This window comes from Urocitellus parryii, chromosome 5 (genome assembly GCF_045843805.1).
Source record: "Urocitellus parryii isolate mUroPar1 chromosome 5, mUroPar1.hap1, whole genome shotgun sequence".
NCBI classification, from domain to species: domain Eukaryota; kingdom Metazoa; phylum Chordata; class Mammalia; order Rodentia; family Sciuridae; genus Urocitellus; species Urocitellus parryii.
In genome coordinates, this window is record NC_135535.1 from 49,936,692 (window position 1) to 49,951,035 (window position 14,344).

The 14,344-nt window shown below is 38.5% G+C and overlaps 1 protein-coding gene across 5 annotated transcripts in view; it reads left to right on the forward strand.

Moving 5' to 3' along the window:
* Grip1 (glutamate receptor interacting protein 1) overlaps positions 1–14,344 on the forward strand; it is a 373,677-nt gene that overhangs the window by 15,480 nt on the left and 343,853 nt on the right. The window lies entirely within an intron of this gene.

Genomic DNA, 14,344 nt, shown 5'->3' on the forward strand with positions numbered 1-14,344 from the left:
AGTGACAGCCCATCACTCTTGGCTTCCATTCAATAGAAGAGTGTCACAGGGTTCAGCCTATACTCAAGAGGACAGGGTTACACCAGATGGTGAACACTAGGCAGCCAGAATCATCAGGTCAACTTAAAGCTACCTGCCTTCATATTAAATGTTATTGTTCAACTACAGAGTAAATCAAAAGAAATAAAATTCCAACAGAATGATCCCTACCTTGTTCAGAATTTTTTTAAGGGAAAATTTACAAAAACTCAATTCAAAGTCATTTTAGCAGGGAAGAAAAATATTTAAAAGTTCCCAGGGTTGTCCTGAAAACTAGGTCCAGCAAATTTCTGTTCTGTGGTCCTTTTGACACTCAACTCTTCTTTCTAACTAGTTTTGCATGGATTCTATCAACCTGTCTTGTGCTCCATGGTAACCCATAAAGTCAGGAGGAAAGGAAATGACCCAATTGACCAGATCTGGGTCACTTTTTCACCCCTGGAACCTGGGAGAACATGACAGGAGTAAGATGTCAAAGTCATATGAACTGAATGTAGAGGAAAGAAAAATTGAGGCGCTATTATCACAATAAGGAGCATTGGCAGATGGGCAAGCAAATCACTTAGGACCCCTGCTCCTGTCTGTCCCTTTGTACCTTTACCTGTTCTGTCTCATGTGGGTTACTATGTTTTTAATTTCATTTGGCCTGTTACAACTGAGTGTCTTATAAACAGCAAGAATTTTATTTCTCAGAATTCTAGAGCTGGGAAAGTTTAAGATGAAGGTGTTGGGCGATTTGTTATATGGTGAGGTCCTGTTCCTTACAGATATCACTTTCTATACCTCTTCCTGGGGGCAATTTCCATTGGTGGGAGGGACAAGGCGGCTCTCCGAGGCCTCTTGTAAATGATCCTTGATGAAAACTTCACTCTCATGAGCTAATCACACATACGCACACCCAGAAGCCTCATTTTTTTTTTCACACTTTCACCTTGGAGTTAAATTTCCCCATACAAGTTCAGGGTGGGGGCACAGACATTTAAACCATAGCTGTGGTAGGTGTACAAGATGATGTACCTTGTCCTGTTTGTAGGACTACTAAGGGAACTACACTTCTCAATAGTTCATGCTAAATAACTGCTTAAAATCAATAACAAAAGGTAAACCACAGTTTTGCAATACAGTTGTGTCTTATAGAATCAAAATGCCTTCCAGGCCTTTTTGTGTCCCCTTTCAGTATTAGTAGAGCACATACCTAGACTAAATCCAGTCATCTAACTAGAGTTTCAGCCTGATAACAAAGCTTTATTAGTGTGTTGACTTGTAGAAAACTCAAGTGTGTGTGCACAGATAGTAATTGGGATCAGCTGGGGCCATTTAGGGGTCAAATACCAAGTATCCAAGGTCACTCTTGTGTAAAATTGAACCTAATAAGCTGCAGTCCCTGCTTTACAGCAGCTTATTTGTCATTGATTTTCATTGGTTGTATTCCACCCCACACTTTCGAGTATCTAAAAAATGAGACTTAGGGGTTTGGCCGTAGCTTTTTATCTAGAGAGCAAATAGAATGGTTGGACAGCTATTGTGATTAAATTAAGTTAAATGAGGTCGATTGCAAAACCCCAAATCATTTGTCAGACCTTGGTGCAGTTTTCCACCACGCTGCAATCTCTTGTAAACTGGGCCCTGCTCAGAATAACGGTCTTCACCTGAAGCCTCTGACTCCTCCTCTTCCCTGTCCTGGGAGGACCCCTGGGAGTCAGTGTGTCCCATGGCTCTCACCACTCTCCTTCCAGCTGTAGCATTTTGCAGACAGGATATTTGGTGGAAAGGCTATTCCAGCAACTTTGCTTTCTTGCGTGTTTGTCACTAGACATTGTGAGGAAGTGGAGATGCTGAGAAAAACAGAACACAGGACATGTCTGAGGATGTGATAAGAGATGAATGACATCTGGCCTGGGATCAGGGAGGAGAAGAAAGCAGCAGATTTACTAGTCCTGGATCAAGTGGCCACAGAGGTGAATTTGCCTTCTGAAACTGTCCGTTGTTCTCCTGCTGCCCACCTGTTGCCACATGGCTCACATGGTGCCCTGCCATCTAGGTCTGCCCATAATAAAATACTTATGGTCTTCATGTATCTCAAGTGTTCTACCGTGATGCAAGTTCAAAATCCACCATCCTCTATCTATCTATGTACTCATTCATTCCCCGGATTTTGGTTTTCTCTATCTCCATCCCCAAATCTCAGCCTTCCTCACCTTCTTCATCCTTATCCCAATCAAAAAGGTATGCTAATAATGACATAGAATTATTTGCTAACCAAATGGCTTTCTTCTTAAAATTCACATAGGGTATATGCCTATCTGGTAATTTAGGTCATTATGGTTTATTTCTTTTTTAATTTTAAATTTGTATTTGTTCTAATTAATGATAATGTCAGTAGAATGCATTTTGACACATCATACATAAATGGAGTATAACTTCTCATTCTTCTGGTTGTACATGAGGTGGAGTTTACAGGTCGTGTAATCATATATGCACATAGGGTAATAAAGTCTGATTCATTCTACTATCATTCCTAATCCCATACCCCCTCCCCTCCCTTCATTTTCTCTGTCTAATCCAAAGTGCCTCATTTCTTCCATAGGAACCCCCCTTATTATGAATTAGCATCCACATATCAGAGAAAACATTTGGCCTTTAGTTTTTTGGGATTGGTTTAATGTTTTGCTTTTGGTTTTGTTTGTTGCTTGCTTTCGCTTATTAACCCCAATGAATCTGTAAATGATGAGATTTCAGGCAGAGTAAGACCGTTTGGGACTGGGTCACTTTTACTAAATTTTGTTAAGGGTACTCTACATAGATATGAGGACACTTGATAGATATGGGAAACTTGGCAGCCTCTTTTGACAGAAATATTTCTATCTCCTCCACTTTTCTTCTTCAACCACTTTTCAGATTTCTTCTACTTTTTCTTTTTCATATCCAGCTCCTTATTTGGAATTTGAGGCCTAGGCTAACTTAGTAGACTGTTAAATCTCAGTGTAAACTAATGGAGTTATAAAATTTGGTTGAATTATCAATCACCAGGCATGATAATCAAAAGAACCAGAACCTGGCAGGTAGGTAGTCCTAGTGTACCCAGAGCTGGTCCAACCTTTCTGGCAACATATTCTCTTTTTCAGGGAGATGGAGGCAACAAGCACTGCTAGAGAAGGATGGAGAACACATAAAAGGCACATATGGCCTGATGAAATAACAGAAGGTCCTTACGCCAGCCAAGAGGACCCTTCACAGGAAAATATCAGAGGGGAGGTGGGAGGTCCAGTGGTGCTATCATATGCAACCAAATAAATTGCTCTGTGTTGCCTTTAAAAGCAAACCTGTGACCCATGAATAGGAAAGAACTTTTCTTTCTTTCTTTTTTTTAAAGCAATAACATGCCTTTATTGTGACCCCCTACTTGTGATGCCAGAGAAGGAACATGCATGCAAGGAGAACCCTGATGGAAAACAGCTCATATATTATGTGCGAACTCTGGCCAGCTGGTGGAATCTGGTTATATAGTGTTGTCATTATGACCATGGACACTGGAGGAAAATGAACCTGGCTTTGACTGCCCCTTGTAACTGTGTGACTTCATCTCTAATTCTCTAAAAGGGGAATAATAATTGACCTCTCTTAGAATATTGTGAGGCTATAAAATGAGGTGATGCATTTAAAGTGGTTAGTACAGCATCTTGCACATACTAGTTGATGGATGTTATTTTGGGAAAGTCTGAGGTCAAGGGAATCTGTGTTTGGAAGGCAAGCAGGCTTTTATCAGTTAATATGCGAATCAAAGTGTGCCGTGTATTCATCATCTTTGGGGGATGGTTGAATTAAACGATCATTTATACTCAATCTGATTTTTCACGTTAACAGTTGTTTACTTAAAATATAAATGAGGAAGTATTGACTTCAACAAGGGGCTTTTCCCTTCTATTTTTTTCCCCTTCGGTCTCTCTATTCCTACCTACCTGTAAGTTCAAAATTATGACAATGTTGTAAGGAGTAAACACCATTTTTGTTCTGCTGTCCTATTAACCTTGATGGTCTTGCACCATGAATGAATTGAAAGAAAGTGCACTTTGCAATGCATAATGAATGAGCCTGCACTTCTTAAATGTCTCAGTTCTACTATGAATTGGATATTTAGAAAAAATGTGAGGAAATCAAACCCTAAAATAGGCTGTCGTTTGCCAAGTCAAATATGCTTCGTCTGAATGAGTTTTCTTCTACTTGCATCGAACTCAAAATAGTGTTTTTCTAGCACTTGGGGGTAGGAATGGTTACTTAGATTCTTGGGGGACCTGATCTTAAATATCCATGGATACTTAAGAAGAAAACTTGAAATTTATGTGTTGACCATTAATCTTTAGCCCAACTTACTATATATTGTTAAGAACATTACCAAGGAAATAGATCATTAAACGAGGTTCTGTTTGGAAGGTCATCTCTCTGGGTGTTGAATAACTCCTGGATCTCAAAGCTCAGTCACTTCACTGATAGGTAACAGCATTGGTCCAATGGATGTATTTTCCTCAGATATAAATAAGTGAAAACAGCTGGATTATAACCTGGAAACAAAGTTACTCAGGGTTTTTTACTTGTGACATTTTAACGACCAAGAAATAATACATCTGTGTACTAATTAACTCCAGCTTAGAAACATGGCAAAAAATACTATTAATTCAAGGAAGCAATATTGCCCATTGGTTATACTCTAGAGTAAGAACTAATTGGAATCCTGGCATCTCTACTTAATTAATATTTAACCTTGTCAAAGTATATTAACTTTTCTAGGCATCTCTGGTTTCACCCTCTATAAAATGTGGGTAAGTGTTAGTTAGACCTGTTGTCTCTCCTGGAGATCAGATCAGATCATTAGAAATGACTTATCACAGAGTTTGCTACTAGGTAAGCAGGTAACTATTATTAGTCAGAGGAAAAAAAAAATGGTCTCTATATCAAGATGCCTAGAATCTGATCCCAGGTTTAATACTATCTAGCTGTGTAATTCTGGACTAATCGTGTCAGGATTCTCTGGACCTTAGTTCCTTAACTGAAGGTGAAAAAAATGATTAGAAGATTTTGAATATTACTTACAACTCTAAAATACTATCCTGTTTAGCAGAAGCATTGAAAAATCCCAACTAAAAAAAGAAAGATTGCAGGATTTCTAACTGCTAAATGTTTCAGCCTTTACTTAAACATTCCCCTTGTATGAGAAACACCTTTTGTTTTCCCCCACCTCTATTTCCCTAGGAATTTCATTACCCCCAGTTCCAGGGAAAGGTGTTAAGAAGAAAATTAGCACCTCCTTGCTACTGTTTAAACACTTAACTGTCCTTAATTGCTCTCTTTAAGATATCTCTGTCTTCATGACCTCACAAATCCTGTCTCAATGAGATTGTTAATATCCGTTTACCAAACACAAATTTATCTAACATTCATAAAGAAAAGTGCACAAATTCTGAATGTACCACATGATGAATCTTTAAGAAGAAAACGCATCTTTGTAAATCAAGAAGTGGATCATCACCAGAACCTCACAATTCCCAGCCTGCCTGTTCCAGTCACTAACTCGCCTGGAGGTAAACCACAATCTTATTCTCTAACGTCACACCATAGATTACTTCTGCATGTTTTTGAAGTTGATTTAAATGAAATCATCTAGTAAGTAATCATTTGGAATGGAATTGTTGAGCCATAGTGCATACATATGCTCAGCTTTAATAGATACTGCCAAAGAGTTTCAAAAACTGGCTGTATCCCTTTATACAACCCTTCCTTTAACCACAAAAGGGAACAAGAATTCCATTTCTGATCATCTATCTCTCTTTAAAGCACCCCATATTTTGAATTAGGTTATACCCTGAATTACTAAATTTATGCCTGTTGTTCCTGAATAATTATTCAACTGCTTTCATTTTCAACTTGCCTTAGGTTAGAGGGTAAGGAAAATGCTCTAAAATTAGATTATGATGTTGTTTACATCTGACTGTGATGAGTAAACACTCAATTGTACATTTTACATGGGTAAATTTTATGGTATGGGAACTATATCTCAATGAAACTGTTTGAAAAATGGTCCCACTTTGGATGATAGACTATATGTTCATCCTGCTTTTCCCATTTCTTCCATTTGCAAATAATTTTTCTAAAAAGATAAAAAGAAATAAATGAATCTGGCTCCTGCTTTGGTGGGGGAAACAGACTTTGCGAGGCATGGTTTTTGAAGTGTTTGCTAGCAAGAGATTTTCATTCCAAAGCAAAAGAAAGCAGATTATGCTACACCAATAATTAAGGTACTTTTACTGACATTGAATTGGATTTACAATTTATGAAAATTAAAGATGACTCCTAAAATACACATTCCTTATAAATTTTGCCATGAGATTGAATATTTTAACTAAAACTATGATAGCTCTATGGGAACCAAACCACTGTAGACCTTAGTGGTGAAAAATAACTATTTTATCATGCTTTCAGATTTTGTGGGACAAGAATTTAGATGGAGGGCAACAGAGATAGCACGTCTGCTCCCCACTGTCTGGGGGCCTCACCTTGTCATTGGCTTGGACTTCACTCAACTGTCAACTAGAGTAACTACATGTGGCTTCTCCCCTGGGCTAGAGTGGGCTTCCTCACAATACATAAGCTGAGTCTCAGGACAGAGCAGTCCAAGAGGGCAAGGTAGAAATGCATGGCATTTTTATAATCTGGACTTGAAAATCATGGTTACTTTCATCCTGTTCTGTTGACCAAATCACAAAATTCCACCTAGATGCAAGGGAGAGCACATGAGCCTCATCATTCCACGGGAGAAGCGTCAAGATCACATCGTAAAAAAAAAAAAAAAACAAAACTAGAATGGGAGGTATTGTGAGATGTATTTTTGGATCCCACTTTTATCTGGATTTTCTCTTTCTTTTATGACTATTCTTTCTGTCCTACCCAATTTGATCTTACTGCCGTAATTTCTTTTTTACTTTGGGGTCCTGTTCTGGACAGGAGCTGTGGCTAATCAAATTCAAGAGTTTACAGGGGCTGGATGGCTCTGGACTGTTTGGGCCTTGCCATGAGCCCTTAGCCCTCCCAGGCTTTTGGAGTTGGGCAACTGTAGCCACATGATCCAGTTGGCTTGCAATACTCTGTAGTGTTGGCTCTTTGGGAATTCTGCTGTTCTCAGATATCTCTTTACTTTTCCCTGCTCTCTGTTGGTATTGTCTTTCTTAGTGGCTTGTCCCTACTTGTTTGACTTTTAGAGTTTGTGAGATACATTGTCTCTTAGTTTGGTGTAAAAGTTGGCCATAGGGTTTTGACTGCATTGCTCCCTCCGTTTTTTAGGTGGGGAGTTGGGAAGATCCAAATTCTGACCCCACTGTCATCACCATGTTATCTGAATTCACCAGGAGTATCCTTTTAAGAATATGAATCCCTTCGTGTTCCTGCTGCTTGCACACACAAGTGGCATCCAGCTTAATTTGTGGAAAGTCCAGCTTAATTTGAACACTTGCCGTATTGACCTAGAGTAGAAAAGACTAACTGTCCTTGGGTAGCTTAAATCGGATTTCACTTTTTTCCACTGCAACACCTTACCTTGAGCACTGGGCACATGGGAATTCCAGCCTGCTTCTCTGCCCTCGCAGCCCATTCCCTACCGGATTACTGCACTCCCCATACTAAGCTCTCTATTTCTCGAGGAGCTCCAAGTTTGCCTGAGGGCCTTTGCACAGGCCTGGCTGAATATTTCTTCCTATGCAAATTTTAAATATATATATATATATATATATATATATATATATTTAGTTTTTGATTGTAGTTGGACATAAAACCTTTATTTTATTTATTTATTTTGATGTGGTGCTGAGGATCAAACCCAGGGGGCAAGTGTTCTACTGCTGAGCCACAACCCCAGCCCTCCTATGCAAACATTTTAACTGCCCTGTCCTCAAACAGATACCTGATCTCTTGTCATAGTGGCTCTCCAATCATATGCTACCACGTGGTTCCATTTTATTTTCACCACTGCACTTATTGTTAGATGATATCATTTATGTTTGTTTATTGGGTTCCCTACAACAAACACTAACATGTAAGGAATCTCTTTAAACACTGTGTTCCTGGTGTCTGGCACTCAGGAGATGTGGAATCAGTGAGTGTTTGAGAAGTGAGTTACCAGTGTAGGTTCCCTGATACATACTATCATTATAATCTCTAAGCTGCTTTGTCTTGTGGATCTTCATTTACTAAAAAGCCTTTCTATCTCTAATATTCTTGGATACAGTAAACCTGTGACATTCATGAGGAACATGCCTACAGGGACTTCTTCTATCCACAGAGTCACAAATATAACGTAACACTTCCTCCATAAAGTGCAGTAAGTGTAACTGAAAAATTTAAGTGGCCTCTTAATGTTTCTTTGAATACAGAACTAAAATCATTTCTAAAGCCATTAAAATACATTCAGCCACTAAAATAAATGCTACAGTACATTACACAGGATTTTTATTTTCAAGAGGTTCTTATTATTCCCCTCAGTGCCCTATGGTTTGGCAAATAGGAAAGTCCAGCTTAATTTGAACACTTGCCATATTGACCTAGAGTAAAAAAGACTAACTGTCCTTGGGTAGCTTAAAGCGGATTTCACTTTTTCATCTGAAAATTATCTGTTAACAAAGGAATATTTCTAGACAGCACTATGTTCTTGGTTGAAAAGGTTTTCTGGTTCCTCGGCTTAGGGAGAATGCTTCTGAAGCTGTGTGAACAGCCCATGCGCCTTGCTGTCCATCTCCCCTCTTCCTCAGAGTCTCAAGCAGAGACTGACTGGTCAGAGGTGAGATTAATTCAGGCTCCGCCCTCCCGTTTTGATCACCTGTCACATCTGGACAATGCTGGCACAAGCTCCACAGCTTCCAGTGGATTCTCATGTCCCTTTCTTGTTCCTTTGAAAGTTTTCACAGCTGAGCAACTTTGTTACCTTTATATAAAACTATTTACCTATAGAATTTTGGTGTCATAGGCTGGAGTGCCTCTAACTCTGCATTGAAAATCTAACCTTTTAACCTTCACTTAACTCCAGTTTATATTTTTATTGCAAGATTTGTGTCTTTATTGGGTGTTTTACTTTCTTTTCCTTTCCCATAAGCAACACAACATGCACAGCATGCAGGAGACACCACTCTCCTGCTGAGCACTCCTAGTTTTTCACTAGTTTTATAAATTGTTTCCTCAGAAAAACATTCCAGAATTTTAGTGGACATTTTATGTTCTACCTTTTGTTCCAAGCACCTTAAATATATTTATGTTATTTAATTTATACTACACTCCTGTAGGAGATGGGGATTAAATAGATGATCATATCCCCATATTACTAGCACAGGAAACTAAGGCTCAGAGAAGTAAAAGCAAAATTGACTTCTATCCCAGGTCTGCCTAACTTCAAAATCTCCTGGCCATCTCTTCTCTTCTCTTCTCTTCTCTTCTCTTCTCTTCTCTTCTCTTCTCTTCTCTTCTCTTCTCTTCTCTTCTCCTCTCCTCTCCTCTCCTCTCCTCTCCTCTCCTCTCCTCTCCTCTTCTCTCTCTCTCTCTCTCTCTCTCTCTGTAATATTATTTTTGCAAGGATATATATATATATATATATATGTATGTATATATATATGTATGTATGTATATATATATATATATATATATATATATATATTTAAAATGTGGGTCCTATAAAATATGGGTCCTATAAAATATGAACTGATATATTATATGAGTTCATATTTTATAGGACCCACATTTTAAATATTCAAATGATCCAGGTGAAATTAACTTTAATTACATGTCTTATACCAATATATCAAAATAGCATGATTGCAGTCTGCAACAAGACAAGATCATTAATGGGCCATTTTCCTTTCTTTTGCACAATTCTGGAATAAAATTTGGTCTATATTTGACATTTACAGGCATTTCAATGTGATTTAACCATATTTCAAGTGTTCATTACCTATGAGTGGCCAGAGGCTACTTCATTGTATTTCAGGGAGAGAGGAGGGGAGGGGTGAGAGGACAAGAGAGAGAGAAAGTAACCCCTGTACTTCTGATCCTCATTTCCTCAGTCTTCCTTCTCAAAGCAAAATGCAATATCTTATGTGATTTTCAGTTATTCTACAATTATTCTATATTGGATGTATTTTTACTTACCTTTTATACAAATAGAGACATACTGCACACATATTTTATTGTTTTTTTATTTAACACTGTACCTCAGAGAGTCCATTCCTAGTACTGTGTTTGTGTAGGTATGTATGGGTGCATTGGGTTATATAGGTTGTGTGCATCTATGTGTGTGTTCCATTTTGTTCAACAAATATTTATTGATGACCTCATTTGTGCATATACTTTTCTAGGGACTTGGTTATGCTAGTGAACAAAATTGATACATGCCCTGGCCTTCGTAGAGTCCATGCTTTAGAGAAGAGACAGTCAACATCTATGTAAGTTACATAGTCTGATGGACGATCATAAGTACTATGAATGAGAAGGAGGAGAAAAACATGCATTGGGGGCAGTTTTTATAGAAAATAGGGTACTGAGGAAGACCTCATCAGGCAGGTGAGATTCTCTCCCTGTCCTGTGGGAGGCAGGGGGTTCCCCGTAGGAGAGGAGCGTTCCAGGCAGGAGGAGGGCAGTGTGAAAACTAAGATGGGAGGATGCCTGGCACACTAGAGGAGCAGAGGGCCAGAAGAGCTGGAGTGTAGGGAGACAGGGAGCATCTGAGTGAAGGAGTCAGAGAGGGAGGATCAGGGCTTTTGCTGGGCTTTGCCGGCTTCTGTAATAACTAGGACTTTCCCTATAAACACAGGGCGTCTGCTATGTTCTCATCAGCAGCCAGGAACCTTTCCCTCTGTACATCTGTGGATGTACCTTACTTTATTTACCAGTCTCCCATTGAGAAGAATACCTAGGTTGTTTCAGACATGTTTTAATTATGAACGATGGGACAGTAGATATCTTTGAATCTACATGGCTTTGAACACGTATTGACTTACATATAGGATGGATTCCTAGTTATGGAATACCTGGATGAAGGAATTCTTAGTTCTAATTTTCTTAGATATTGCCAAATGGTCCTAAAAAGAGGTTAAGCAAATTTCCATCTTCAATGTGTGATAGCAATTTTTTTTCCCTGTTACTGCTATAGTGATTAAGGGATGGTATAATTTTTGCCAATCCCATAAGTAAAAATGTTCTTGTTGGCAGCACTTTTGAGCAATTCCTCTCCACTCTAATTCACATAATAATGTAGACTCTACCCCACCCTCCCCACCTTCTTGGGGCTCCCACATGGGTTGGCACTTTACATCTAGAGCAGCATATATTGTTTTTCTTTTTTTTTTTAACTTGTTTTCACAGTAACCTTTATTCTATGTATTTATTTTTATGTGGAGCTAAGGATTTAACCCAGGGCCACACACATGCTAGGCAACTGCTCCACCACTGAGCCTCAGCCCAAGCCCTATTGCTTTGTGTTTTAACTGTTCATGTCTTTGTGTCTCAAGAGCAGGGTTAATCTCCTATTTCCTATACCCTTGCCACTAACTAGAACTTTGCTTAACACATAATAAACAGTTATTATTACATTTTTTGCCAATTGACAAGTAAATGACTTAATTCTGTTTTAATTATGTTATATAATCTTATACTTGTGTTATCAATTTAGTAATTAAAATGACAACAATAACTGTCAGTGAAACATTTTGATTTATTGAATTACATATTCTTGACTGCTGGCTGAGAACAATTATGTATTCCTTCTGTAATGCTCAGGATGGAAATGGTCAATTGGTTATCTCATTTCTGATCTCCAAAATAAGCATTTCTTTAAATATACAAAAACCTAGAAGGACTGAATTAGACACCTATGTAGGTGACAGTAAATACACTTTAACCAGGTTCCTGTAGCTTAATCTGCTTCTATCTGGTTTATCATCTTGCAACTGAGCAGCAATTTCTGGTGTGTAGCCTCAGGCATCCGGCTGCTGAGGTCATTAGGCCAGTGGCTACACTGTCACTTGGTTTTGAGAATCTTGAAAATGTGATTTGAGAATGCATTTAGACAGAGGAGTGAGTGCTGGGTCAGGAAGATGTGCAGCATTTCTTAGGCTGTTTCCCAGCATGCTTGGATCCCTGGAGATGATAACAAACATTCCATTTTGGGAAGGTTTTACTGTGTCTCCTTCCTTCATGCATAGTAAAGGATTTTTCAAAGCCCCATAGAAAATTCTTTATCCCTGTGTTCCTCAAATTGACTTGACCACAAAAAAATTCTATTTTCCTAGTAATACCTATCAATAAGTCACAGAACATTAGTTTTCCATGAAATAGAAGAGAAAAACAAGAGCAGATTTTTCTGTTTTTCATTTTTGTACCAATGGAGGTGAGTTACATAAATTCATAAATAATTATCACTAAATATATGCCTTTTACATTTCTATCACGTAATCATCCAATGAGGGGTCACTATTGAATTATGAGTTTGTTTATTGCTGATTGAACACAGAAATAGGCCACAGATGAATAGAACATTTTTATTTAGTGATCTGCTTTTTAATGAACTACATCCTAGCACCAACTAGAAAGATTAAAGCTAACCTGAGAGTTTAGAAACAGGCCTAAGCATAAAAATTGGCATCTGAGTTTAGGAATGATTAAAAATTTTAATCCAAGTCTATTAATTTCTCCTAACAGTGCAACATTTTCAGATATGTGAACTGTTTCCAGAGGAATGCTTCTAAAACTTCTGTGTTGTCGAAGATGCCAACTGGTGACTGCTCTTGCTGTATTGTGAATTTTGGAGACTTATTTAACAGACACTCAACTTTAACTTGTGCATACAAATTCTTCAGTGCCCCTCCCCTGTGTTATAGCTTGCAGTTTTTTAGACTCTCTAATGCACTCACCTTGCTTCTTCCTTTTCTCCTCATTTTTCTCTCTTCCCTCTCTGTGCTCCTTAAAGCCATCCACTAGGCAGGCAATTAGGGACTGAGCACAGATGCATCCTTTAATTTAATTTCACATTCCATCATCTGAAACATGACCGAGTGTGTGCTGCTTTTGGCCTGCAGAGTGCTGGGAAATCAATATGTTAATTTACCTTCATCTTTTCAAATCATCTTTTAGAGAGCAAGCCCCTCCTGTGAAGAGACTCCTGCTGCAGATGGGGCAGGGACTGTAAGAGACACTGACCCAAGTACCAGTATCTTCATGGTCCCACAACCATGTTAATGAGTTGTGTTCTGAAGTGTATTTGAATTACCTGAAACTTCAAACATTTTCTTTTCTCCTGCTGAAATATATTCATAGTTATTATGATTCCAAGTGCCCCTGAAAACCCTCCACACCCCTAGTATATATAAAAATACACCAGAAACAGCTAATACACAAGGTGGTAATGATACAAATGTAGTTCTAGTTCATCTGTTCTACTGGCGGGGTATTTCCATTAGTGAATTCTATGGTTGAATTCTTTGTTTGCATCCAGATCATATTGTTGATTCATCCTTACCTTGTGGTAACGTGAAACCTCCAAGGATTTTCCTACATCAAATGCTTCAAGGTTAAAGGCTACACCTCCCCATTCTCTTTTACCTGTACAATGAAAATGTTTTACATTAATGAAAGCATATCCCTGAGGCATTCTGTCCTTGCCTGGTTTGTCTCATTGTTCATGCAAGTGGAGAGCTTTAGGAGTCTTCTTTTACCTGCTGTCCAGCACAGTCACTTGAACTCAGTTGTGTCACTTTCATACTGAGTTAGTTTTATTTCTGCCTTTATGCAAATCTTGAATAGAAATATGAGGTGTGGCAGCTTTAAGAGCTTCAATTTTCAGAGCATTTTCACAAGCAAACATTCAGTCAAGCCTCCTTCAAACCTTGGGAAGTGGACTGAGCCAGTTAATGGGGTCTCCATTTCTGTGGATGGCAAACAGAAGCAGTGGGTCACTCCTGTCTCACAATGAATACATGACGGCTCTAAATAGCACTCTGGAAGCATTTGGCTTTGTCCTTTTTCTATTACATGACTAATAGCTCACTGAATTTATTCTCAGATATACTGTTTTCAGTTTTTTGAACTTTGATCAATATTCCTTTGATCCTGTCTTCTAGTACCATTCAAGTTTCCCATGACCACGCAGAGATTAACCACAGAGGTTCTTGGATCATGCTTCATCGTTTGTATCTTCTCATAGAAACTATTTGTGTCTAAAGGCTTGAGTGCAGTTAAACTGCAGCACCAGGCTTTTTCCTGAGTATCTTTTCACCTACTA